This window comes from Tamandua tetradactyla, chromosome 6 (genome assembly GCF_023851605.1).
Source record: "Tamandua tetradactyla isolate mTamTet1 chromosome 6, mTamTet1.pri, whole genome shotgun sequence".
NCBI classification, from domain to species: domain Eukaryota; kingdom Metazoa; phylum Chordata; class Mammalia; order Pilosa; family Myrmecophagidae; genus Tamandua; species Tamandua tetradactyla.
In genome coordinates, this window is record NC_135332.1 from 162,638,248 (window position 1) to 162,665,829 (window position 27,582).

The 27,582-nt window shown below is 39.3% G+C and overlaps 1 protein-coding gene and 1 non-coding gene across 2 annotated transcripts in view; one reads left to right on the forward strand and one right to left on the reverse strand.

Annotated features, from left to right (window-relative positions):
* SAMD12 (sterile alpha motif domain containing 12) overlaps positions 1 to 27,582 on the reverse strand; it is a 433,476-nt gene that overhangs the window by 50,565 nt on the left and 355,329 nt on the right. The gene's annotated exons all lie outside the window — the stretch shown is intronic.
* On the forward strand, positions 17,245 to 17,351 carry LOC143689117 (U6 spliceosomal RNA). The gene has a single exon (XR_013178585.1). It is a non-coding gene; the product is annotated as a U6 spliceosomal RNA (small nuclear RNA).

A 27,582-nucleotide genomic window follows, 5' to 3' on the forward strand; every position in this document is an offset into this window, starting at 1 on the left:
TTTTTTTGACCAAGATCAGAACTGCCTTCACTTGTGAACAGGTGATTTATCCAACAGACTTCAGGAAACTATGTGATAAAGCACATGGGTCTTCTAGAGAGATACATCTTGGTTCAATCTCCAGATCTAGAATGTACTGCCTTGAGCTCCTATTTCCTCATCTGTAAACAGGGGAAATAGCACTTCAGGCACAGAACTGCTAAGAAAGTTACATGCTATGATGCATCTGACATTTTAGAAGGGCTTGGTACATAGTAAGGAATCATACATGTTAGCCAATATTATTGATCTCAAGTGTTAGCATTTGGTATCAGAAAGTTAGTCCTAGGAAGTCTGTAGCTAGTCAGGCTTCCACTTCTGTGTTATGGGTAAGGCACTGAGGCTCTGAGTCATAACTTACATCCTGCTCAGTCATACTGAGTCCTGGAGTGTAAGGATAGAGTCTTCGATCCCTACAATGTTTTCTAGAATACTTTTCTTCCTCTTGTACTGGCTCAACTTTTGGAATTAGTAGAAAAGTTGGGGGGACAGAAAGTACAAATTCATTTATTCAACACATTTGCTTAAAAAAGTATTCACGGAATATCTGCCATGATACAGGCACATACAACAAATTTGGCAGAGACTCTTAGTTATCTCTTACCATATGGGTTTGCTATTATTTTCTCCATGTTATAAATGAGGCCATTGAGGCCCAAAGAGGTTGAATAATTTACCCAGGGCCTTATATTAACAAGTGGTAAAGATGGGGTTCAATCCCAGGGGAGCATGACTCGAAGAGATTTGGGGTGATCTGGTTGTTTCAATTTACTAAAGCTGCCGGAATGTAATACACCTGAAATGGACAGTCTTTTATAAAGTGGATTTATTTAAAAATTTATAGTTCCTTGGAGGAAAGGCAGCTAGCTTTCTTCTACATTTCTCTGTCACATGGAAGACATCTCTGGGCCTTCTCTTCCAGCTTCAGGGTTCAAACAGCTCTCTCTGGGGCATTTCCCTTCTGCATCTCCAAATATCTGGGTCTGAGCTCTGAGTTGAGGTGAGGTAGGCTGGGCTGCTGAGCTCTCTTCTGATCTCTTTTAAGCCTCATGCTAATTAAATTAAACATAGCTTACTGTGGAAGGCACTTTCCTTAGCCTACCACAAATGTAATCAGCCATAGACGAATTTCACATGCTGATGACTAGGTCCACAGCAGCAGAACAACTGGGCACCATCACCTGGCCAAGTTGACACCTTGAACCTAAATACTACACAGGTAAAAGGGCTTGTTGAGGTTTTTGAGGGATAAAATTTTCTTTTTTCTCAAGTCATGACAACATTATACCAAAATGGTGGAGCAGATATTTTGTAACCAGGAGGTAAAAAGACTCAGACTCTCCTGTGAACTGAAGGTACCTGACATAGAAGAGAAGTTAGGTCTCGGCCTTAGACTGGGGACTCTGATGACATATCACAGGAGGCTATTTATATGCTTTGGGCATGGAGATGCTGATGACGACAGTGATAATGCTGATAGCTATAAACCTTGGGATATCTACTATGTATCAGGTACTATTTTAAGTATATTCACTCATATAATATTTGCTGAATATCTTTTCTGGGTTAGGTATTAGAAATACAGTAGTAAATAAGACTGACACACATGGTTCTTAATCTCATTAAATTTACAATCAAATGAGCTTCCTTTTCTATCCAGACCATGTGTTACCCCACACTGGCTGGGTTTTGATGCAGACATCTGGTGCTAGAACACTGAAGGGCTTGAGTGGTCACTTTCTAGTGACTGCAGGCTCCCTATGGGTGAGAACACCTTAATTCTTCTTGTCTTCTGTGCCACAGGAGAAGCAGGGAGTACAGCCAGATGGCTAGATATGAACTTCTTATGTGGCTGGGTGCAGAAACCAGGTCTCCTCCTCCTCTTCACCCAAAGAGCTTTGGATGAGATGTCTCCTCCATAGAGGCTGGCTTTTCCAGGGCATGGAGTTAATTAGGCATGTTCTTGGGCATTCTTTTGCAGTAAGAGTTCTCCTCTCATCCATCAATATCCTATGTAAGTGGTGATATATTCATACAAAAACAACAGCATCCAATATTTGTGCACTTACCTTAACTTACATAACACTTTCTCATAGCTTGCCTCTTGATCCTCATAAAAACCCTGTAGAATATCTCTTTATAGATGAAATTCAGGCCCCCATAGAGACTGGCCCACATGGTGAGGAGCTATGGCTTCTGTTCACAGCCATGTGAGTTGGATTGGAAGAGGATCCAAGCCTGATCGAGCCTACCCACAACTGCAGCCCTCGTTGATATCCTGAGTGTAACTTTACAAAAGACATTGAGCCGGAACCACCCAGCTAAGCTGCTCCTGGATTTATGACTCAGAAACTATGAGACACATCTGTTTGTTGTTTTAAGCAGCTGAACTTTGGGAGTAATTTGTTATGCAGCAACAGGTAACAAATACAAATTTTGAGAGCACAGTTCCACTTTGATGCACCCTGGTTTTGTAACCTTGGGCCACTCATTCCACCTCAATTTCCTCATCTGCAAAATGGAGATAATAGTACTCATGCCTTAAGGTTGGTTTCCTTTTTTATTTTCCTTTTCCGGAGTAAATGAAATGATGCTTGTCAAACACAGCGGTTGGCACAGTAAGAAGTCAGTAAATGGAAACTATAATAATTATTGTTATTATAATCTTTTGAGCTCATTTGGCAAATATTTGAAATACTGGTTCTTCTTAAAGTGCCTAGCCTTGCTCAATTGGATTATGCAAAAGGAATCTTTTTATGAGGAAGACATGCTCAGTCAGACAAAATGGTTTTTGCCTGCAATGCCTGTGGTGTTGAAGGACATGCCAAGATTAAAAAGTCCTCACCAATCAGCAGCCGACCCAGCTTCCTCTCCTTGTCCATGAACTGCTGATGAACAATATTTTGTAATGTAATTAAGAACAACCCAAGAATGAATTTTCCTTCACCCCATCATTCAATTACCTTTTCCTCCAAGACCTGGAACAAGAGTTCAACTTCACCTTCCCCTACAACCACTCACCTGACCCCAAGTCCCATCCTTGGGATAGTATTTATTGATTTTAGAGGCCAGAGTCCAATATTTCACTCAAATTTGTCTTTTTACAGCCTGCACTAAGGTCCAGATTAACTACATACTTATTTTCTGGAAGGATATTTCCTGATGTGAAAGTTTTTCCAATGGCTTATTCTATCTCTGTAATTTGAAGGCAGGTTTACCAGAAGGTTCACTTTGAAAACTAAATTTATCCACAATCACCACTTTTAGAACAGGACTCATTAAAGACACTTTAACTCCCACAACGGTGTCCACTGAGACGAGGGACCATTACCCCACCCTGACACCACCTGCCTTTGTTCAGAAGACGACCTTTTAGTTCACTAATTAGGCCAAAATAGTAAGTCAGCCCAGACTTACTAAAACACGTTTTAAAGTGACTACCTCATTAGGTGGAGAACAACGTTCTCATGGAGATGTTTAAAGTGATTGTGCCTTGTGGGAAACAGCTCTGACTCTTGGTAAGCACCACGGGGATATTACTGAACTACAAACTTGACTTTGATTCTATTCTGGCTTGGCCACCAATTGGCTAGGTGAATTGTCAGATCACTCTCTCTCTCTCTCTCTGAGTCAAACCAGTTTTCTCACCCATAAAATGGGGGGATTAATACTTGTTCCACCTACCTTTTTTTAAAAAAATAAAGATCAAATGAAATGATATAAACAAAAGTATTCTTGAAATACAAATTTAAATAACTTCAATTTAGATAAAATTTGCAGTCATAACATATGAAACTTCTACAATAGATAACTCTGGCTTTAAAAGCTCCCTCTCCAAAAACAAAACAAAACAAAATAAAAAACCCAGTGACATTTCAAAATATATGTGCCTTCAGTGAAAGAAAATTGTATTGGCACAAAATTAAGAATTTACATGTGGCAAAGGAAACCATAGAAAGAAAGTTAACACAAAGATGACAGATTATCAAAATACAGGTGATGTTGAAAACCTTAAAGGGGCTATTATCTCAAATCTGGAAGGAAGACAGACAAGTTGGGAAAAGGCAGGAACCGCACTCCCCTTCTGAAATAATCTGAGGGTATGAATAGGCTAATTTGAGAGTGGGAAAACCTTTTAGAATGAGTGATATATGAAGCTATGCTTAAACTCCCTAATTACCAGAAAATGCAAATTAAAAAGCCAGATACCACCTTTACACCCATCAGTGTGGACAAAATTAGAAAGTCAGATAATGCCATGTACCCTGCCATGCACACTGGCTCACCCATCTCAGCTCTAATCTGGCAGCACTTAGTGAAGCCAGTGCCCCATGACCCAGGAATTCCTGTCGTTGTTCTAGATGGCAGATAGGCTCTTCCCAGGTCTTTGTATAAGGCAACCCAGGTGTATGTGACTAGGGGTGATGGATGCCATGTAGCAATTAGAACCATGGGGTAGACATATATAGAGCAACCTGGATAGATTTTCAAAAGGTTTTTTTTTTTTTTTTTTTTTGCTGAGGGTAAAGAAACATGGAATGGGTAGGAGAAGAGAGTGGCAAATATGAACTACAACCATGTGACCAATTACAGAAAAGAGGACTGTGATTATATGAATATTTCCTCCCTGTTTTGTTATGAGTATGTTTGCATTCATACATAAGCAAATATCTTGTTTTGCTCTTATCATAACAAACAGTTTTGAGTGCAAAAACTAAGAATCCATGAGGTCTATATCAACAATACCATTTGTATGGATTACAAACACATCCATGCCCCAACAGTAACAATATATTAATGAATGTAAGTCAAACTGAGTGGGGGGAGGGGAATGGAAGTGGAATTTGAAAAAAAGGAGTGAGAAAACCCCTTAAAAGAAACAAGAGAATTGTTCACCACAAACCAAGTAGTATGGTTAACTTAACCCTATTAAAGTTCCAAACTAAAATTTGCATGCTTGTAAAAACTATAAATCCATATAGTATGTATCTGCTTCAAGGAGCAAAAGCACTTGCAATAAAATATTGATTATTTTTGGTGCTGACATGTGGTGTGACTTATTTCCTTCTTTTGCTTATCTATAATTTCTAGGCTTTCTACTATGAATAGACATTCCATTTGTACAAAAAAAAAATAATGTTACTTAACAATGTTTAAGATACATGTCAGATTTTTCAGTCTTGGTCACATGTGCATACACCCACACTATGGGACTTTGAAGACTTATGTCCCTGAAAGATGACGTGGGGTTTTGTTGTTGGTTCTTATAACAAAAATGAAGAGCTATAAAACTTTAAAAACTGAGTTTATGGCAGTTGCATTTACCAAAAGAAAGAATTTTGCATGAAGGGAAAGAAAATGGCACCTTGGGGGCCCTGGTATCTTTTTATTTATTTTCCCTACAAGAAATTGCAAAGATTACAGTTATAAACCTCATCTCTAAGATCTTTCAGATCTTTTTTTTTTTTTAAACCCCTTATGGTATTTGCCCTTCCCTTCTACAGATGTGAAATAAAGCTACTGCCTTTTGGAACTTTCAGCCCTTTCCATGAAATGGCCCTTTCCATATATTTTTACAGGACAAATCCTTTCACATTTACATATGAAATTAATATGTTATTACTAACAGCTGATATTAGAATTCCTCTTAGAGAGGAACCATGTTCATTTAAGAACATTTCTTAATGAGCTCTACAGGGTTAGAAAGAGACTAGTAGTCAAAGTCACAAAAGCTAATGCAAAAACACTGAATGAGACAGTTTGTTTCCAGAAGGAAAGTGGAGCAAATACTGTGAAAAGGGAGGGAAGAGAATATATACAGCAGAACCAAAAGGATACATGAGTGAGTAAAGTGGAGTGAGACAACAAGTAATGAACCTGCATAAGGTTTACAAACAGGGATGTCCAATGATGAATCTGAACTTGTTTGAGGTCCACAAACAACTTCTCTTCTCTGCCACAATTTTTTTTTTTAGGTGCATGGTCTGGGAATTGAACCCAGGTCTCCTGTATGGAAGGCAAGCATTCCACCAGTGAACCACCGGCCACAAATTTTGAAGTTTATTTTTTGCAAAAAGGAGATGAGGCTGTTTTATATCATGAAGGTGGCACATAGAGAAGCAAGAGCTCAGAGTGAGAAAACCTGACAATACAAGCCTCTTTAGAATCCACAGCAATCACAGTGACCACAGCTGGTATGTGGCTTATTTTCTGCTTTTTCAGGCAAACAAAAGAGGGCATGGCAAGGCAGGCAGACACCTGTCTTTTTGAGGGGGAGACTGGACATCAAAGACTGCTAAGCAGCCTCAAGTTCCTGTGTTTAGACCCTGTGAGCCAGCCCAGTTTTTAGAAGAGTTTCTCTGGTGATAGTGAACTTTCTTAACAGCCTGGGACACCTGATGATGGGAATGACAGAACTGAAAATGTTAGGGATTGTGCTCTGGACACCACAGGGAAAGGAAGGGGCTTCCCAGCTACCTCATATCACTCATCTTATTTAGCTTGTGTTATAATCCAGGCAAGAGGGTATTGTTATCCCCATTTTACACAGGAGGGAACTGAGCTCAGTAGAGTAAATCACTTGCCCAACATTTCAGAGAGTTAAGAAGTGATGGCACCAGGATTTCACCCAGACCTATTTGCAAAGTCTCTCCTTTTTCTATTCTGTTATATACTCTTTCTTTTGAAAGCACAATCAAAAAGATGTATAGCAGCTGCCTTCAGGGAATATTTAACAACAAAAAAAAGCACTGATGGGCAAACCATGCTCTTTTGATGTTTCCATCATTTCTGGTGATATTTTCTTGCACTTTATCATACAATCTCCAAGCTACAAGGGAAGCCTTAGAGATCCTCTAAATAGGAAGCCTTTTCTGGCATGGGGGTGGGTAGAGTTTAAGGTGGATTTTGAGTGAGAAAAGAAAACTCGTATAAGGGAAATGTTAACCTACTTCTTTAGGCAGAAGAATTCACATGGTGGCAAGGCGAGAATGGGTTGGAGGAGGTGGAAACTGCCGAGTTAGAGCGGGGAGGCAGGCATGAACATAGATGTGCTTTACAGTGCCAGGCAGGCTCATTTCCCTTCTGCTAAGCAAATATGCAATTATTATCTATTATGCATGTATCACTGTGCTATATGCTAGGGAACAAAGATGAACATAGGGGAGACCCATGTTCATCTTTGATGAACCATTAGGAGCTTGATCTAATTGGAAAGTATAGCAATACTGTTGATGGTCTCCAAAGCATCCCTTCTCCCTTCCCTCTTCCTACAAGGACCTGGATTTTCCTACCACAGAGGCTAAGCCAGTCATCACACCCATCCTTTTTGCATTAGGGGTGGGTGCCTGTCTTTCACTGATCCAATTAGAAAAAGCTCAGAGCTTTTGTCTGATGGTGAGAGGAAGAGAAAATCCTTCTTCCTATTTGGATATCAATGAACTGTGGGAATCATTCTAGGAGCTGTGGCAACCATTTTGTTACCATGATGGGACAAATCTAAAGGTAAAGATAGCATACTGAGGAGGACAGGGTCAAGGGAAACACAGAAAAATGAAACTCAGATGATCCTAGGAGCCTCTGGATCAAACCACACCTGAAGTCTGTTAACTTTAACTTTTCACTTAGGTGAGCCAATATAGTCTAATTTGAGTTGGATTCTGTAACTTGCAGCAAAAGTGTTCTACTTCAAGAAGAGATAAAAATAGATTTTCTAATATTATATAGTGGGTAATATAATAGAAATATCATCACAGTGGTATAGGATTCTAGAGAAGCACTGATGCCAACTCTGGGATTCTAGAAGAGATTTCTAAGGAAATGATGATTTAGCTGAGCCTAAATCATGATGAAGTAGAAGGTGAATAATGGTGAGGTCAGAGTTCCAGGTAGAGGGAATAGTATAATGACAGGGTCAAAGTCTTGGCACTGCATGACATTTTGGGGGTACTTTAAAGAATTTGGTGTTACTAGATGGTAGGGTGGAAAGCTTGGCTGGCTGGCAATGCAGACAGAGAGGAGCTTGGGTTTCACTAGGTAAATGAAGAACAGAGAGTTTTTCACCTCAAAAGCTGTTGAGGTCCTAGGCAATTGATTACAGCAGTTGTAATAAATAAAAAACATTTCATCTAAGTCTCCTTTCTTCTTAACATAGATACTGACATGATAAGCTCTCAGTTTAAAGAAAGATAACTAAATCTTAGATTTTAGAACATGGACTCAAAGTGGCTGATACCTTGAACTGTTAACGTGCTGCTCCTCTGCTGTATACTTCAGGATTGTTCCATTAAAGTTTTATTTTTCAAAAATTTACTTCACATTTTTGTATGTAGGTGATCACTTGTCAATGTTCCAGATGTATCTTAGCTAAAACTAGTGAATGCCCTAACTTAGATGGTTTTTATAGCCTGTACATTTGGTATTGTTTAACCCTTAGGCTTTTACATTTCTTAGCACAGAGGACAAAGAAAGGCTGTACATTGTTGTCTGAGAGTCTGTACATTTAGAACAAATTTGTATTTGCACTGTCAGTATGGCAAATGAGTGAAAAAAATGTTTAATACATTATTGGATTTCTTCTTTTTTTTTGATTCAGCTTATAGCAGGACTGAAAAACCTCAATTTATGTTCATGGCAGTGGGAATTTTTTTTTAAATGTCTATGTTCTTTCTAATAAACTGTTGGAAGACTTCAAAAAAAAGGGGGGGAGTAATGTGGCCAGGTTTGAATCTGGCTTCAATATGGAGGATAAAATTAAAGCAGGTCTGGCTGGAGGCAAGGAGCTGAATTACATGGATTAATTCATTCATACTCACTCACTGTACCAAATGGCGCTAGGCACTCACATATAGTAATAAGAAAAACAGTCCCTGCCCTCAGAAAGTTTACTATTGATTGGTATTACTGTTGACATTCAGGTCAGAGATAGCAAGAAATAGAATTGGACAGTATTCCTGGAAACATTTTGTCAGTAGGAGACATAAAATTTATATAAAGTAGGAACTGTGCTTTACTTACTGCAAATATAGCCAAACTCCAAGCGATTAATAATTTTCCTCCACCAAAAGCTGCTATTCCATTTCCTGCTCATTATACAGGAACCATGTGGTGTGGTTTCTACAGTGAATATTCTATCTTCATTATTCAACATGACACATGGAATCCCATTCTTAGACTTGGTTACTTTCATATAAATATCAGCTCTGACTATGGAGAGAGAGAAGGACTCAATTCCAAGGGGCTAACTGGTGGTCATCACCGATGTTTTGGTGGTGGCTGCATGGCAGGTAATGTTGAGACAGATGTTAAGGTCACTCAGACTGGTTTTGATGTCTGCCAAGGCACAGGCAGAATCTGATGGCAATCACGACTCATCTTCACCTACTGTTTTATTTTGGCTACTATCTAATAAAATGATTAGTGGGTAAGTAACTTCAAATTTTTTTGTACAACAGAAGGTGACATCCTCTTCTGAAAATGATAAGTGCAACAAATGGAAGCCAATTAACTGTGATCACCGCTAACTGACAAAAAGCCCCAGAAAGCTTTCTTACTAAAATGCTCTTTTAACTTGTTAACATACATTTCTCCTTAAAAACTCTCAACTCACTAAAGCAAATCCAGTTTAAGATAAATGCAGCTGTGAGCACCTCTTTATTCTTGAGAATCTGTTCATGTTCAAGGACTGTCAGCTGAGGAGAACGCCTGCTATTGTCACAATACTATTTGAACCGACAATTATTTCATTTTTTTAAAATAAAAATGCACATACACTAGCACACAATTTTCTTCACTTGCAGCTTCCGTTTCATAAATCATTTCAGATACCACATATAATAATATCTTCAGAAAAAATTTGTGGGTTTAGAAAGCAAGACAGGCAATTCTACTGTCTCATTAACAAAAGAGATGCAATAATTTCAGCATATTGTCTGTAAGATAACAAGCCCCCTTAACTTTTGCTGTAAGCAGCAGGTAGCTCACAGACCCTCTCAGAATGATAGTTGAGGTGATACACAATTTTGAAGATAAATTTAGTAGGTTTTATTGAAGTAATACAATTCAACTTCATTAATTTGAACTTTTCTAATTGGAAATCTAAATCCATGTAGCTATGGAAAGGAAAGTTTAGGTAATTCATGCAAGAATACAAGGATAACATCGAAGCTATTTAAGAGAACACATTATTTTGGAGCTCTCCACACAGAAGGCACACAAAGTTATTAAATACCTAATGAACATTAGAAACCTTGAGTTCTTCCTAATCACAATTCACAAATTAATTACTTTAAAAGAATCCTCATTTGGCAAATTGGTCATTTTAGTTTGAGCAAATTATTTGTGCATATGTTCTATCTTTTGCTGGTAAAAGGCAAGCTGCTGAGCATCCTTGACTTGTTCAGCTCTGTATTCCCCAATGGACAAATGCATTGTGCTTATGGCCAAATATAGTACTCATCAAATTTGTTTGTTTGTTTTACTCTTTTATTTGCAAAAGTAAATATTGACTTTTTACTTTTTTGACTCATACTGACGCAACAAATATTGATATTTCAATGGGAATATTTTTCAAATAGCAAGAACTTCTCATGGAGTCAGGGATGGAATTTCCCAGGGTAGGTATCAGGACCTGGGACACTTCTGGCCTCCTCCCTAACAGGGTGCCCGTAGGCAGGCAGTGGTCGGTGGATGAATGGGGCAAGTCCACACTGCAGGGGATAGAGGGGAAGCTGAGTCACTCTCCCCAGGTCTTAAATTAAGCTGAATTTCTAGGCGTTTGGGACAGGAGGCACAGCAAGTCAGGCTAAGTAGGAATCCCCCTGATCATGCAAGGGAAGTGGTCTGCATGGGCAGACAGAGAATGCCAGGGAGTGCCAGCATGCCATTTAATTATCCAATCCTCCTATGTGCAGACGGCTGGCAGGAGGTGGAAGGAGCATGGAGTTACAGTGACCTGTGTTGAATCCAGGCTTATCAAATACCAGCTTACTAACTTACACAAGCTATTTAAACCCTCTGAGTCTCACTTTATGTATCTTTAGAGTGAGAAAAATAGGAAGGTTACTTATGGTAGAATAGATACCTTACATAAAGCACCTGAAACAGTACTGGGCATACAGTGGCACCAATTATATGGGACCAATTTAAACCTTTTCCATTTCGTGAATATTCCAAAACTGAACGCAAGGCTTAAAGTATCAAATTCTGGGCAGGTAAAAAATCGAGATCAAATATCAGTCAATAAACTGTTATTCCCCCTAAGCTGTGAACACCTGCCAGGTACTATGCTAAGTCCTAGGGAGTCACAGACAGGATCTACCTTTGGCAGGCTCATCTATTTACTAAATGGCTACCATGCACCAGTACTCCCCTAAAGTGCTTCTCACTCAGTCCTCACAGCCTTATTATTATTTTCACCATTCGCAATGCACAAAAATCATGACACACAGAGTTAGGTAATTTGTCCAAAGTTGCAGAGTTCACCTCCTGGGAATACAACTATTACAACTGCAGTGTAGAGGTGTGCAGAGGGGAGGATGAGAGAGGCACAGGAGGGCATGGTCAAGTGGTGTTCATGACGGCAGAGGATCAGAAATCAGAAAAGGCATCCTGGGGGGTGTGATCAATGATTATTCTGAAAAATCCTTGAGTTTGGTTTTCAACTTGTACCTTATTTGGGATGCATTTTGCAGTAGTAGTTGAGAAAGTTGGGCAGCCTTTAACCTCCTTCCAGTCCACATGGAATATAGGGGAGCCCCAGGAGTCTCAAATGACAGCAGGGTCCCCACTGCTGCAACCACAGCATCAAAGCCAGACCTGCTTTGGTTATAAAGAAGGTGATTATATGGTTTGCAGTGAGGTAGTGAAGGTAATCAAGGCTCTCAGGTTTTCCTGTCTTTCCAGGGCTAGCTGGCTCCTTTGTACTCTGTCACCTTCGCAGAGAACCTTTTGTTTTTGGTTCCCTGTGCAGTAGAGGTGCTATCCCCAACTACTCCTTTCTTAGAATGGAAATTTAATCTTCAAAACTGTTCTGCACTGCTGGCCTCAGAATTAAAAGCAAGCACCTTCAATGGGGAAATAAAATTTACTTTATATACTTGTACATGTATAAAATTGGATCTCCAGCATCTGTTTGGTTTGCAGACTCGCACAAAATGCTTCTTGCTGTATTCGGTACCTAATGCCTAATATGCACCTGAAAGGGGGCCAGCCTCAAAGACCTTGTCTCGCACTGAGCTGGGCAAGGTGATCATTAGCCAAGAGCGGGTGCCATTGCCACTTGGAGTGTCTCCCCTGGCACACAGAATAATCAACAGCTAAGGAGTCTTCCTTGGGGAACTAAATATGCAGTTGATTGAATTTTCATCAAAAAAAGTAAAGAGATACCCAGGGGAAAAGATACTTCAATTATGAACGTCTATATTTCATTTTACATTCTCCCGTCTGAAGCTTCCTAGTCAAGCTCTGTCTGTGTGCCCCAGAGGGCAGAACTCGAGGTTTGCGTTTGGATGTATCTTGGCTTTCAGAAGGGGATGGATGAAATAAGATTTGTCCTTCTCAAATCCTTTCCGTGCTCTGCAATTTTGTTCCTACAGAAACTGTAGTTATACTTTCTTCCATGTGTTCATTTCAGACACCTCTGTGCATAATAAGGAATGAAGATGGGGGAAATAAAAACAGAATGAACATAGCGCTGGAGTGCTGGCCGCCAGGCAGATTTTGCTGACCCATGAAGGGCCAACAGTGGAGACAGAGTGCTCATGTAGAGAAGGGCTCCAACAGATGACCTGGGTTGATTTCCTTCTCTTACAAAAAAGGACTCCACAGTGCAGAAAGGCTGGGTGACTTGTCTGAAGTCCCATAGCTCATTAGCGACAGAGGCAGGAAAACTTTGTCTTTTTTTCTTCTTTCTGGGCAGCAGTCCTTCAGCTTAATTAGCAGTTATTCTTTCTCTCACTGGCAACATCCTCCCCCATCTGTCCCACCCCCTCTGCCACTTCTTGCTGCTTTTACTTAACTGCTTTTTCACCCTCCCTGCTTCCTTCTTACTCCTCCTTTCTTGCTTTCCTCAGCTTCATTTCTTTGTTCTTCCCTCCCTTTCTTTCAAATACCTACTCTTTCATCTTTTTCTCTGCCTCCCCTTCTCTCCTGCTTTCTCTTCTCCATCCTGCCCTCCCTTCATTTACCAAATATTTCTCTACTGCCTATTTTGATCCAGCAACTGTACTGGGCACTGAAAACCCACTGGTGGCCCAAGCAGACCCCATCCCACCCATCATGGAGCTGGAGTCTGGAGTCTAAAGCCAAATCTTAAGGGGATAGGTGAGTCCCACCCTTTATTCTCTGCCAGTCCTGCAGCATTCTCAGGCCTGTGGGAATTCCTGTGGAGTGTGGCACTGGAGATAGCAGAGGGGTTAGCCTTGCTGAGAAGTAAGGACTGACTTCATGTAAGGAGAAGCTGAGCTGAGGCCAGGCACATCACAGACAGCACTGAGGAAGGACCTGGCAGGACACAGGAGGTAAGGCAGCATCTGGCCCCTGTGGCTACCCTGGTGGAGATGGGACACTGCCTGGACAGTTCTCTGTGAACCAACTACAGATAAAACACACCCAAATACATCCAATCTTTGGTGTTTTCCAAAACCAAGTGGAGTTGGGTGTGCTTGGTATTAACGTGAAAAACCTTGCAAAAGGCAGTGTACTATGAGTGCTTTTTCTTACGTAGTTACAGAACTCAGTTTCCTCAGTACCAAAATGAGGACAGTGGTAATATGTATTTTACATCATTTCTGTGAAAAGGATTAAATAAATTATCTATGGTGGACCATCTTAAATGTTAATGTTCTATATATGCCATTATACTTAGATGGAATTCCATAAATGTCTTTGCATTTATGAGATTATAGTATATACTTTTTCTATCTCATGGCCTAGCAAGTTGCCTTGTACATAATAGGTCACAAATATGTCTTTGGCACCAATGTTGGTGACAGCAGGTATTTGGGGAAGTTTATGTACTTGATGTTGCCGCTGCTGAGATGAAGATACATAGTTGGGGTATATTCTCTGTGTCTCATATACTCCCTGGCATTTAGCATGTATTCAGCTACATAAGTGAACAAATGAATTAACAAATTAACCTATCTCCAGACCAAGGCCAGTCCCCGGGACAGGAAGATAATCCGGTCAGTGGATACAGCACTCACAGATAAAAGAGGGGTGATTTATGTGAAATCAAAACCCAGTTATTCTTAATTCCAAAATATTTACCAAAAACCTAATATGCACTAAGGAGACAATGACCAGAATGGAAAATATAAGCTCCTTAGCTTGCTGCTTATAAGTATCCCCTCTGGTGAAAACTTCTTATGTTTCAATCTTGCTAAAAGGTTCTATTGTACCCCACTAAATCGGTTCACTCACTTTTTAGAAATAAAAAGGTGAGGTTATAATGACAATGACAGCCACCACCCCCACCACAGTAATGCCGAAACTATAGTCTCCTGCAAGAAAAATAGATTTTATCTACGTAAAAATTTGCCACAAAAGATGGAAGACATCAAAGAGGGTGGTGGGAATGAGAGCTAGAACCCATTCATTTTGAGAATATGACTTGTTTTGAAAAATTATTCCAGAGTCAGAGCCCTCTATGTCAAGCATTAGGCTGCAGTGAACATCTCCACCCGGGTCCTTCAGGCTTGGGCTGACAGGACGGTGAAGAACGGTGGAGCAAATGGCAGTGATGGAACACTTCATCTTCCCAACTGCCGCTATCAGTGCCCTGGCCTCCTTGTTGGAAACAAGCGAGTCCCAGAGATCATGATTCCTGCTGCATGTAAGGAGACAGTGAGCGAGGTTGGAAGTGATCCTAAGTAATACCTCCTATGTTATCATCCATCTTGCCACACTAGGCTCTTTGGAGACAACAATTAATAACATGGATCTCAATTGTTTCCATTCCTTCTGTCCCGGGGCTTTGCTCCTTCCGCCCACACAAACCTTCCTCCCCCTCCCCTGCCTGGTTTCTTCCCGTCACAGATGACTCATGAGAGTCCCTCTGCTTGCTGTGTGATCAAGCACATGACTGTCCTTGCAAAACCCCCAGTGCCCACCGCATCGCCATGCTGCTCCTCCAACTTTCCACCACACAGCTTGGGACTTGCCCTCACTTAGTCTTCTTCGACTGTGGTTTCCCCATTTTTCTCTGGTCCCTCTCATGCTCTGAGAATTGCCCTTTGTTCTAGTTCACATTTATTTCAGAGCTGGATGGACAATTCTGTGGTTAGTTTGCCCCCTGTGTTTGCTCACTCCCCCTCCCACTGGAGGGTCCTAGTAGACCAGGTATTTCTATTCCTTCCCTTCGATAGTCCTTATTTCCTCCCAAATGGCTTCCCTGATGTTCTCTTGATTCTAATTATTATGATGTGGCTCAATTCTGTTGTGTCTGTGCCTTCGGAATCCTGACATCTCCACAAACTTTAAATTAATAAGCTTAAAGAATCACCTTCAGATCAATAACTTAAGCTGCATCGTTACTTCTGGAGGAGCAAACCCCAAATACATCTGACTCTAAAATAGGCCATGTGTGCCTTACCCTTTATTGCCTGTCTTTTAAAAAATATATAATTTGCTTTCCATTCCCATGGTAGAAAAACATTTTAGAAAAAAATAGTAAAAAAAAAAAAAAAGAATTTAAACTATAGTTACCCTAAAACCTATCTTTCAAAGGAAGCTGCTATTAACACTTTAATATCTCTATCTTCAGAATTATTTTCTGGGTGTAGTAGATAGAGAACAACTATGTACATATGCATGTACATACACATATTTACTTATCACATATCATACCTATATAAGACACACATACTTATATGATATTGCATACATATTCTTTACAACTATTGCCATATGAAGTCAGCTACAAGGTACAAATGAATTATATTTTAACCACTTATTTTCAAGTTTGCTATGAGAATATATTCCCTCATTAAAAAAGTGCTATTTCTGTTACTGATTATATATGTAGAACGGAATGATCATATGTTAACAATGTTTGTGTTTCTTGTAATTTTTTTTAATGTAAAAATTAATTAAAAAAAAAAGCCTTTTCTTGGGGCATACATCCTTTAAAAAAAAAAAAAGTGCTATTTCTGGTGTTTAGTTTCCCAAGCCAGACTTCAACAATTATTTTAACCTATGAAGCATAAAGAAAAATTATCTGGGATAAAATGGAGAAAACAGAACCAGAAAACCTGTTTTCAATTTTCATTCTGTTATGCCCAAAGAAAGTTCCAGTATTGGTTAAGTTTCAGTTCAAAGCGTGTCAGACTAATGAGGATGAAGCCCCTTTTTCCCCATCTCTAAAAGGAAGATAATAATCCATATTTCAAAGGGTTGTAATCATTCTCTGGAATCACATATATGAAAATGGTCAGCACCTAACAAGTACGCAATAGATTATTATAAAATGAACAGCGGGACCTCTTTAACTCAATACATCTGCATGGGAGAATTTTTTTTTAAGTCACAGAAGCCTCTGTTCAATAAGTCTTTTAGGATATCTTCGATTTAAGCAGACTGCAAGAATTCAACTCAGAATTTAGCAACTACACAGCTGTAATGTTTGTGCAAGCCACTGCTGTCCTTCATTTCCTGACAGGTCACCAAACCACAAAGCCCTACCTGAGCCCACCCCATCTCCTACCACTCTCTGCCTGCTCATTCTCCAGACACACCATCCTCAAGCAATTGCCCCAGATCTTGTGTCATCATCCAATTGAGATGGCATTTAGGACCATTTGTTGCTGCTCTGTTTACAGGTAGATAAGTAAGGACCCACCATGTTCCAAAGTCATCCCATATAATTCTTGCTCTGTTCTGAGGAGAGTAAATGCCAGAAAAGTGATACCTTGCTCCTCAGCTGTACATGATTTAATAAGGCACCTTCTGCCAGAGAGATGGTCAAAAGTTACCATAATAAAAAAGAATCATTAACACAGCCCAATTAACCAGTGACCTTCTGAAAAGCAGAGAATGCAGAATCCAAGAGGCATACAGAGATCTTTTCAGATTAATACTGCCTTTTGAAAATACAAACAGATGGCTACTATGGTTCTAAGAATATCTTTATCTTTTGAGGACTAGCTAACTTCTTGCCTCTGGTCAGATGTGATTAGCTTGATTTCTTCAATAATAATACTCCTTGCAGTGCTCGCTTCGGCAGCACATATACTAAAATTGGAACGATACAGAGAAGATTAGCATGGCCCCTGCGCAAGGATGACAAGCAAATTCGTGAAGCGTTCCATATTTTTAGAAAAACAGAACCCAGAGATTTCACAGAAAAATCTTTCAACCTGTTGGGTCCAACACCCAGGGAAATCTGACTAAATGCCCAGACGCCAGCAGAAGATAACGGATCACGCTCAGAAAATTGAAAATATGGCCCAGTCAAAGGAGCAAACCAATAGTTCAAATGAGATACAGGAGCTGAGACAACTAATGCTGAATATACGAACAGAAATTGAAAACCTTTTCAAAAATGAAATCGATAAATTGAGGGAGGACATGAAAAAGACATGGGTTGAACAAAAAGAAGAAATAGAAAAACTGAAAAAACAAATCACAGAACTTATGGAAGTGAAGGACAAAGTAGAAAAGATGGAAAAAACAATGGATACCTACAATGATAGATTTAAAGAGACAGAAGATAGAATTAGTGATTTGGAGGATGGAACATCTGAATTCCAAAAAGAAACAGAAACTATAGGGAAAAGAATGGAAAAATTTGAACAGGGGATCAGGGAAATGAAGGACAATATGAAGCGCACAAATATACGTGTTGTGGGTGTCCCAGAAGGAGAAGAGAAGGGAAAAGGAGGAGAAAAACTAATGGAAGAAATTATCACTGAAAATTTCCCAACTCTTAGGAAAGACCTAAAATTACAGATCCAAGAAGTGCAGCACACCCCAAAGAGAATAGACCCAAATAGGCGTTCTCCAAGACACTTACTAGTTAGAATGTCAGAGGTCAAAGAGAAAGAGAGGATCTTGAAAGCAGCAAGAGAAAAACAATCCATCACATACAAGGGAAACCCAATAAGACTATGTGTAGATTTCTCAGCAGAAACCATGGAAGCTAGAAGACAGTGGGATGATATATTTAAATTACTAAAAGAGAAAAACTGCCAACCAAGACTCCTATATCCAGCAAAATTGTCCTTCAAAAATGAGGGAGAAATTAAAACATTCTCAGACAAAAAGACACTGAGAGAATTTGCGACCAAGAGACCAGCTCTGCAAGAAATACTAAAGGGAGCACTAGAGTCAGATACGAAAAGACAGAAGAGAGAGGTATGGAGAAGAGTGTAGAAAGAAGGAAAGTCACATATGATATATATAATACAAAAGGCAAAATGTTAGAGGAAAATATTATCCAAACAGTAATAACACTAAATGTTAATGGACTGAATTCCCCAATCAAAAGACATAGACTGGCAGAATGGATTAAAAAACAGGATCCTTCTATATGCTGTCTACAGGAAACACATCTTAGACCCAAAGATAAACATAGGTTGAAAGTGAAAGGTTTGGAAAAGATATTTCATGCAAATAACAACCAGAAAAGAGCAGGAGTGGCTATACTAATATCCAACAAATTAGACTTCAAATGTAAAACAGTTAAAAGAGACAAAGAAGGACACTATCTACTAATAAAAGGAACAATTAAACAAGAAGACATAACAATCATAAATATTTATGCACTGAACCAGAATGACCCAAAATACGTGAGGAATACACTGCAAACACTGAAAAGGGAAATAGTCACATATACCATAATAGTTGGAGACTTCAATTCACCACTCTCATCAATGGACAGCACATCTAGACAGAGGATCAATAAAGAAATAGAGAATCTGAATATTACTATAAATGAGTTAGACTTAACAGACATTTATAGGACATTACATCCCACAACAGCAGAATACACCTTTTTCTCAAGTGCTCATGGATCATTCTCAAAGATAGACCATATGCTGGGTCACAAAGCAAGTCTCAACAAATTTAAAAAGATTGAAATCATACACAACACTTTCTCAGATCATAAAGGAATGAAGTTGGAAATGAATAATAGGCTGAGTGCCAGAAAATTCACAAATACGTGGAGGCTCAACAACACACTCTTAAACAACAAGTGGGTCAAAGAAGAAATTGCAAGAGAAATTAGCAAATACCTCGAGGCGAATAAAAATGAAAACACAACATATCAAAACTTATGGGACGCAGCAAAGGCAGTGCTAAGAGGGAAATTTATTGCCCTAAATGCCTATATCAGAAAAGAAGAAAAGGCAAAAATTCAGGAATTAACTGTCCACTTGGAAGAACTGGAGAAAAAACAGCAAACTAATCCCAAAGCAAGCAAAAGGAAAGAAATAACAAAGATTAGAGCAGAAATAAATGAAATTGAAAACATGAAAACAATAGAGAAAATCAATAAGACCAGAAGTTGGTTCTATGAGAAAATCAATAAGATTGATGGGCCCTTATCAAGATTGACAAAAAGAGGAAGAGAGAGGATGCAAATAAATAAGATCAGAAATGGAAGAGGAGACATAACTACTGACCTCACAGAAATAAAGGAGGTAATAACAGGATACTATGAACAACTTTACGCTAATAAATACAACAATTTAGATGAAATGGACAAGTTCCTGGAAAGACATGAACAACCAACTTTGACTCAAGAAGAAATAGATGACCTCAACAAACCAATCACAAGTAAAGAAATTGAATCAGTCATTCAAAAGCTTCCTAAAAAGAAAAGTCCAGGACCAGACGGCTTCACATCTGAATTCTATCAAACATTCCAGAAAGAATTAGTACCAACTCTCCTCAAACTCTTCAAAAAAATCGAAGTGGAGGGAAAACTACCTAATTCATTCTATGAAGCCAACATCACCCTCATACCAAAACCAGGCAAAGATATTACAAAAAAAGAAAACTACAGAACAATCTCTCTAATGAATATAGATGCAAAAATCCTCAATAAAATTCTAGCAAATCATATCCAACAACACATTAAAAGAATTATACATCATGACCAAGTAGGGTTCATCCCAGGTATGCAAGGATGGTTCAACATAAGAAAATCAATTAATGTAATACACCATATTAACAAATCAAAGCAAAAAAAATCACATGATCATCTCAATTGATGCAGAGAAGGCATTTGACAAGATTCAACATCCTTTCCTGTTGAAAACACTTCAAAAGATAGGAATACAAGGGAACTTCCTTAAAATGATAGAGGGAATATATGAAAAACCCACAGCTAATATCATCCTCAATGGGGAAAAATTGAAAACTTTCCCCCTAAGATCAGGAACAAGACAAGGATGTCCATTATCACCACTATTATTCAACATTGTGTTGGAGGTTCTAGCCAGAGCAATTAGACAAGAAAAAGAAATACAAGGCATCAAAATTGGAAAGGAAGAAGTAAAACTATCACTGTTTGCAGATGATATGATACTATACGTCAAAAACCTGGAAATATCCACAACAAAACTACTAGAGCTAATAAATGAGTACAGCAAAGTAGCAGGTTACAAGATCAACATTCAAAAATCTGTAGCATTTCTATATACTAGTAATGAACAAGCTGAGGGGGAAATCAAGAAACGAATCCCATTTACAATTGCAACTAAAAGAATAAAATACCTAGGAATAAATTTAACTAAAGAGACAAAAAACCTATATAAAGAAAACTACAAAAAACTGGTAAAAGAAATCACAGAAGACCTAAATAGATGGAAGGGCATACCATGTTCATGGATTGGAAGACTAAATATAGTTAAGATGTCAATCCTACCAAAATTGATTTACAGATTCAATGCAATACCAATCAAAATCCCAACAACTTATTTTTCAGAAATAGAAAAACCAATAAGCAAATTTATCTGGAGGGGCAGGGTGCTCCGAATTGCTAAAAACATCTTGAGGAAAAAAAACGAAGCTGGAGGTCTTGCTCTGCCTGACTTTAAGGCATATTATGAAGCCACAGTGGTCAAAACAGCATGGTATTGGCATAAAGATAGATATATCGACCAATGGAATTGAATAGAGTGCTCAGATATAGACCCTCTCATCTATGGACATTTGATCTTTGATAAGGCAGTCAAGCCAACTCACCTGGGACAGAACAGTCTCTTCAATAAATGGTGCCTAGAGAACTGGATATCCATATGCAAAAGAATGAAAGAAGACCTGTATCTCACACCCTATACAAAAGTTAACTCAAAATGGATCAAAGATCTAAACAATAGGTCTAAGACCATAAAACAGTTAGAGGAAAATGTAGGGAGATATCTTATGAAACTTACAATTGGAGGCGGTTTTATGAACCTTAAACCTAAAGCAAGAGCAGTGAAGAAGGAAATAAATAAATGGGAGCTCCTCAAAATTAAACACTTCTGTGCATCAAAGAACTTCATCAAGAAAGTAGAAAGACAGCCTACACAATGGGAGACAATATCTGGAAACGACATATCAGATAAAGGTCTAGTATCCAGAATTTATAAAGAGATTGTCCAACTCAAGAACAAAAAGACAGCCAACCCAATTATAAAATGGGATAAAGACTTGAACAGACACCTCTCAGAAGAGGAAATACAAATGGCCAAAAGGCACATGAAGAGATGCTCAATGTCCCTGGCCATTAGAGAAATGCAAATCAAAACTACAATGAGATATCATCTCACACCCACCAGAATGGCCATTATCAACAAAACAGAAAATGACAAGTGCTGGAGAGGATGTGGAGAAAGAGGCACACTTATCCACTGTTGGTGGGAATGTCAAATGGTGCAACCACTGTGGAAGGCAGTTTGGCGGTTCCTCAAAAAGTGAATATAGAATTGCCATATGACCCAGCAATACCATTGCTAGGTATCTACTCAAAGGACTTAAGGGCAAAGACACAAACGGACATTTGCACACCAATGTTTATAGCAGCATTATTTACAATTGCAAAGTGATGGAAACAGCCAAAATGTCCATCAACGGACGAATGGCTAAACAAACTGTGGTATATACATACGATGGAATATTATGCAGCTTTAAGACAGAATAAACTTATGAAGCATATAATAACATGGATGGACCTAGAGAACATTATGCTGAGTGAGTCTAGCCAAAAACTAAAAGACAAATACTGTATGGTCCCACTGATGTGAACCGACATTCGAGAATAAACTTGGAATATGTCATTGGTAACAGAGTCCAGCAGGAGTTAGAAACAGGGTAAGATAATGGGTAATTGGAGCTGAAGGGATACAGACTGTGCAACCGGACTAGATACAAAAACTCAAAAATGGACAGCACAATAATACGTAATTGTAAAGTAATCATGTTAAAACACTGAATGAAGCTGCATCTGAGCTATCGGTTTTTTTTTTGTCTGTCTGTTTGTTTGTCTTTTTTTTCTTTTTTATTATTATTATTATTATTTTTATTTTTTCTCTATATTAACATTCTATATCTTTTTCTGTTGTTTTGCTAGTTCTTTTCCTAAATCGATGCAAATGTGCTAAGAAATGATGATCATGCATCTATGTGATGATGTTAAGAATTACTGATTGCATATGTAGAATGGAATGATTTCTAAATGTTGTGTTAATTTCTTTTTTTTTCTTTAATTAATTAAAAAACAATAATAATAATACTCCTTGCAGAAATGACTACATGATATCTGCAAGGAATAGTTACAGTATTTCCGGGTCCGAGCTCAGGGGACTCTCAGGGGTTAGAAAGGATTCTGGTGCTTGACCTAAGGGGGCTCTGGTGCCGGGATGATCTCAGATTTCATATTCCCAGGTAGAAACTGGTCACTCTCGGCCTCTCTTCTCAGAGGTCTGGCAATCCAGAAGAACCATTTGGAAGCCTGCCCCCAACAGGGACTGAGAAACCCAATCACGACCTTGAAAAAAATGCAGCAAATCAAATGTCATTCTTCTGGTGTTCCAAGTCATATTGAACACTGATGGCCCTTTTATTATGTACTGAACCATTTTTAAATGAAATGCTTGCCTCTGACCTTGCACACCACTCAGGTGAGCAGTCTATTGCAGGCTGCTTTATTCTGGTACGAGGGATTAATCCTTGTTATGGTAGACAGAAATAGCCCAACGACCTAGACAAGCAAGCTATTAGAGATACCTGAGCTTCTATCCAAGAGTGTCAGGCAGACGCTGAGAATTTTAACCTTTCTTGCTGTCCAGTGAAAAACACAAACATTTGTCATGGAGGAAATAAAAGGAAGTGATTTTGTCCTAGGAGCTGGGACATACTAGGCCATTCCCAATCTGTGAACTTAAAAGAGAACTGCAGCAGAACAGAAAGAGTGTTGAAGTTCAGTCATTTCATTTTTTTTCCCTCTTCTGGGACTATTACAGTTCTCTCTATAGCAGTGACATGAAAGATTAGTTTGTACTTTCATTACAAACCACTTTCCTCATCTGGATTTTTGATGTCCGTGTCTTTGGTTTGTCGTGCTTTTTTTTTTTTCACACTAGCAATTCGGAAGTTACGTTGCACTCGTCGTTCATTCATCTGCATTTTATTAATTTTTTTTGTGTGTCTACTATGTGCCTGGTGCTGTGCTACTCTGCTAGGTGCCAATATATTGAACGTATTATATTTAAAATGTCAAAAAGCACCTTATTGGCCTGTGTGGTCTCATAGACCATAAATGAGGACGGTGGTGGGGAAAGCAAGACTACTGGCTCTGAAGTGATTGTACACAATTGGCAGGACGGTTTGAACAATTATCAGACTTTCCAACCCTCTGCTAGATAACCCTAAAGCAAAGATACAGGAAAGTTTATGTGGTTAAAATCACAAAGTCATATTAAAAATAATCATGATAACTTGTCACTTGCCTGGAAGTCTCTCAGCTGGCAGATGCCTACAAAGACAGGAAGAAATGAGGACTGAGGAAGAAGAAGGATTCTTTAGGACTCAAACAAACCAAATCCAACTGGCTAGACACCTGCACATCCAGGTCCAAACTAACGGACTGTTGATTCTCATTTTGGATGTGTTCTGTGAAAGCTGGCTAACTGCTTCCTAAATTCTCAGCAGATCAGAAACAACACATTAGTACACTTCAATGCTTGCAGGAAAGTGACAGCTGTCAGCCTCATAGGGAGTGGGAGAGGAAACAAAAACCACATAACGCAGACACTAGGTGTTTGTTAAAGCTGTCAGAATACAATATACAAGAAATGAAAAAGGGAATTTACTAAGTTGCAAGTTTACAGTTCTAAGGCTATAAAAATGTCCAAACAAGTCTTACAGGGAAAAATACCTTAAGAAAGGGCCAATGACATTCAGGGTTTCTCTGTCAGCTGGGAAGGCACAGAGATGGCTAGCTTTCTGCTAGCTTTCTCTCTTGGTTTCTCCTTTCAGAACGGCTTCCTTGGGGGGCATTGTCCTTCTGCATCTGCAAACGTCTATGGCTGTGTGGTCTCTGAAGCTTTTTCCAAAATGGTTCCCTCTTAAAGGGCTCCAGTAAGCCACTGCACCTTGAATGGGTGGAGACGCATCTTCATGGAAACCATTTAATCAAACGTCCTCACCCACAATTGGGTGGGTCACACCTCAAGGGAAACAACTTAACCAAAAAGATTCCACCCAACAATATTGAATGAGGATTAAAGAACATGGCTTTTCTGAGGTACAAAACAGTTTCAAACCAGCACACAAGGTCTACAAAAATATAGCAGACCAGGGATGCAGGCAAATAATTCTAACATATTCTAGTGTGATGCTCTAAGAGCCCATGTTTAACAGAACAGGATATGACCAACATATTTTAGAAAGATTTCCTCCAGACTGATTAAGATTTGAAAAAGAATGTTCAATGCAGTGGTTCTCAATAGGAGATGATTCTGACCCTCAGAGAACATCTGGCAATGTCTGACGGCATTTTTGGTTGTCACGACAGGGGTGGGGGGTACTGGGAGTGCCAGTGGCATCTGGAAGGTTGACGACAGGGATGCTGCTAAACATCTAAACATCCAAAAATATACAAAGACGTGTCTGGCTCCAAATGGTAGTAGTGCGAAGGTTGAGAAACCTTGGTTTAATGGAACACAGTTTAATAATTTGTAAAAGTCACTTACGTGGCCCATTTCTGTCCCCACTGATGCAAGAAAAGGAGGTATTACTGCATCTTATCTCTTTAGTACTTTATACCTGCCAAAGCACCCTCGATCTCATTTGATCTTCACGATAACCTTTTAAGATAGCTGTGGAAGAGAGTACCATTTCCACTTTGGAGACAGGAAAGCTAAGAAACGGAAGGCTAAATGATGTTTCCAGTGATGAACTGATGTCCTGACTCCTCATCTTATACTTGTTCCACAAAACCATGGTTATTTGGATCTATTTAATTCTAAAACAAAAAGCAAGACTCAAAATAGTGCCATTTCCTAATATATGTCAAATTTAATTTTAAAAAATTAAAATGAAGACTTGGTGCTTAGGTTCAGGTACAAGTAGTTTTTTATTTGCCTGTCCATTCATTTTCCACATAGCTACTGAGCACCTAACGTGTTAAACACTATCAAGATGCAGGGTGCACAGTGGGGAGCCAAACACACATGGCCTTTCACAAATCTTGTAGGTTAGAATATCTATACCTGGTTCCTAAAGATAATTGCAGTGATTCTGGATAATATTCTCCAACAACCCAAACAAAGCCTGACAAAATCCCAAATCCATTTCCTGTGTCCTTATGCTCCAGTCATGCTGATGATTTCAAACCAGCCTTGCATATATATGTGATTTATATGTGCTTTTTCCTCTGCCTCTATGCCATTCCTCACCTCCCCTCTGTCAGTCCCTAACAAACTCTTACTCATCTTTTGAGAATAATAATATTCCCTAATACCAGAGTTAATGGCTTTATCATCTGGGCTCCCATATTATTGTAAAAGTATCAGTATGATGTTAATTACTATTCAAAATGTATCTTCTCCAACATCAGTCCCCTGAGGGCATTCATGCTTGTGCTAGGCTCTCCCCTTTGCCCCTTCCAGCTCTACTCTCTGCCTTCTCTATCCTGTTCTGTGCTTTGGGAGACTCATATCTATGGATTGTATCAACAGGCTCCCTTTCCCTCCGGTTTCCAGTTGGGATTCACCAATGGGCAGTACCAGCAGGAGTTTCAGAAGGCAGGAGAAGAGGGATGCTGAATTTATCCCCTCTGCCCCTCTGGCTACCTCCCTGCCATCTGAGTTGGCTGTACCTCCCTGCAGAAAGCCTACAGCTGCCTCCCCCAGAGGCGGCCATCTCCATACTGGTTTCTCTCCCTGGCCCCAGTGACCAATCCCTCCCCTCAATCTTTTACGCAGAGGCTTATTAACAGCTCCCTACCATTATGATCGCGGGGGGAGTGTGATCTTACCTAAAACCAGACCACATCTTTGCAATTAGGCCCTTTCTAAAACTGTGCTCAAATTATAGAACTTTATCAAGCTATCTCTATTATAATAGTAGTATTTATTTTAGTATCCTGTTGTCTAACAAAGTACCTGGCCCAAAGAAGTAGCTCCATAATTGCTAAAAGTATAAACGAATGAATGCAGATGTTAAAAAAAAAAAATTACCGCCAGTCTTTCAATTTCTCAGTTGTCAAAAAACTGCTTTCATCAAAGGCTTCAATTTCCTCAGAAGTAGTGAACTATTTTTTTTAACTCAACTAGACACAGGGCCACTTATTAGCCCTGCTGTTCTTTGTCATTTTCAACTTTACAGAAAACAGAAATAAGGTGACGTCTGCATTTTCCCCAGAGCCCCCAACAATTTTTCTGAATTCTTCATTACTAACTTCAAACAGAAAACAAAATCAAAGCACAAAACTTCTGTCCTAACCAAGCCCTGGCCAGGAAACTTCCACCTCTGAGGATGTATGTAATGATGGTTGGCAACCAAGAAAGGGAAAAATAAACCCAAGAACACTCAGCGAAAGTTCATCCCTGCCCCCAAACGAGTATGACACATTAAATGAGAACCAGCCTCAAATGGCGCTTCATTGGTATCTGTGTTTTGGAAGTTAGCAAATGCCTGCTGTTAATATGAAAATTTGCTTCAACTTACTTTGGCCAAGAAAACACACCATTTTTTTGTAGTTATTACTGCCTGCAGTTAGCACTTTCCCATGCTGTCAGTGACTGCTAGAGTTAATTGTAATTATAGCTACTGACCAATTAAAAAGTTTTGGTAACAGATGACAGGTCCCATACTGAAAACTTCTTCAAGGTTATCTTTATGGCAATACTGCACGGTAGGTATTTGTCTTCTCAGTTTACACAGGGAAAGCAGACCTGGTGGGAGGCTGGTTGGGGAGGTGGAATTTGCTTCCGAGTGTGTGACTCAGAAGCCACAGGGCAGAACCACCCTTCCCTGATCAATGGCTGCTCACACCTAGTACCAAGAAGAGACTCAAGGATACAGAGGAATCCATGAACTCTCAATCCAATA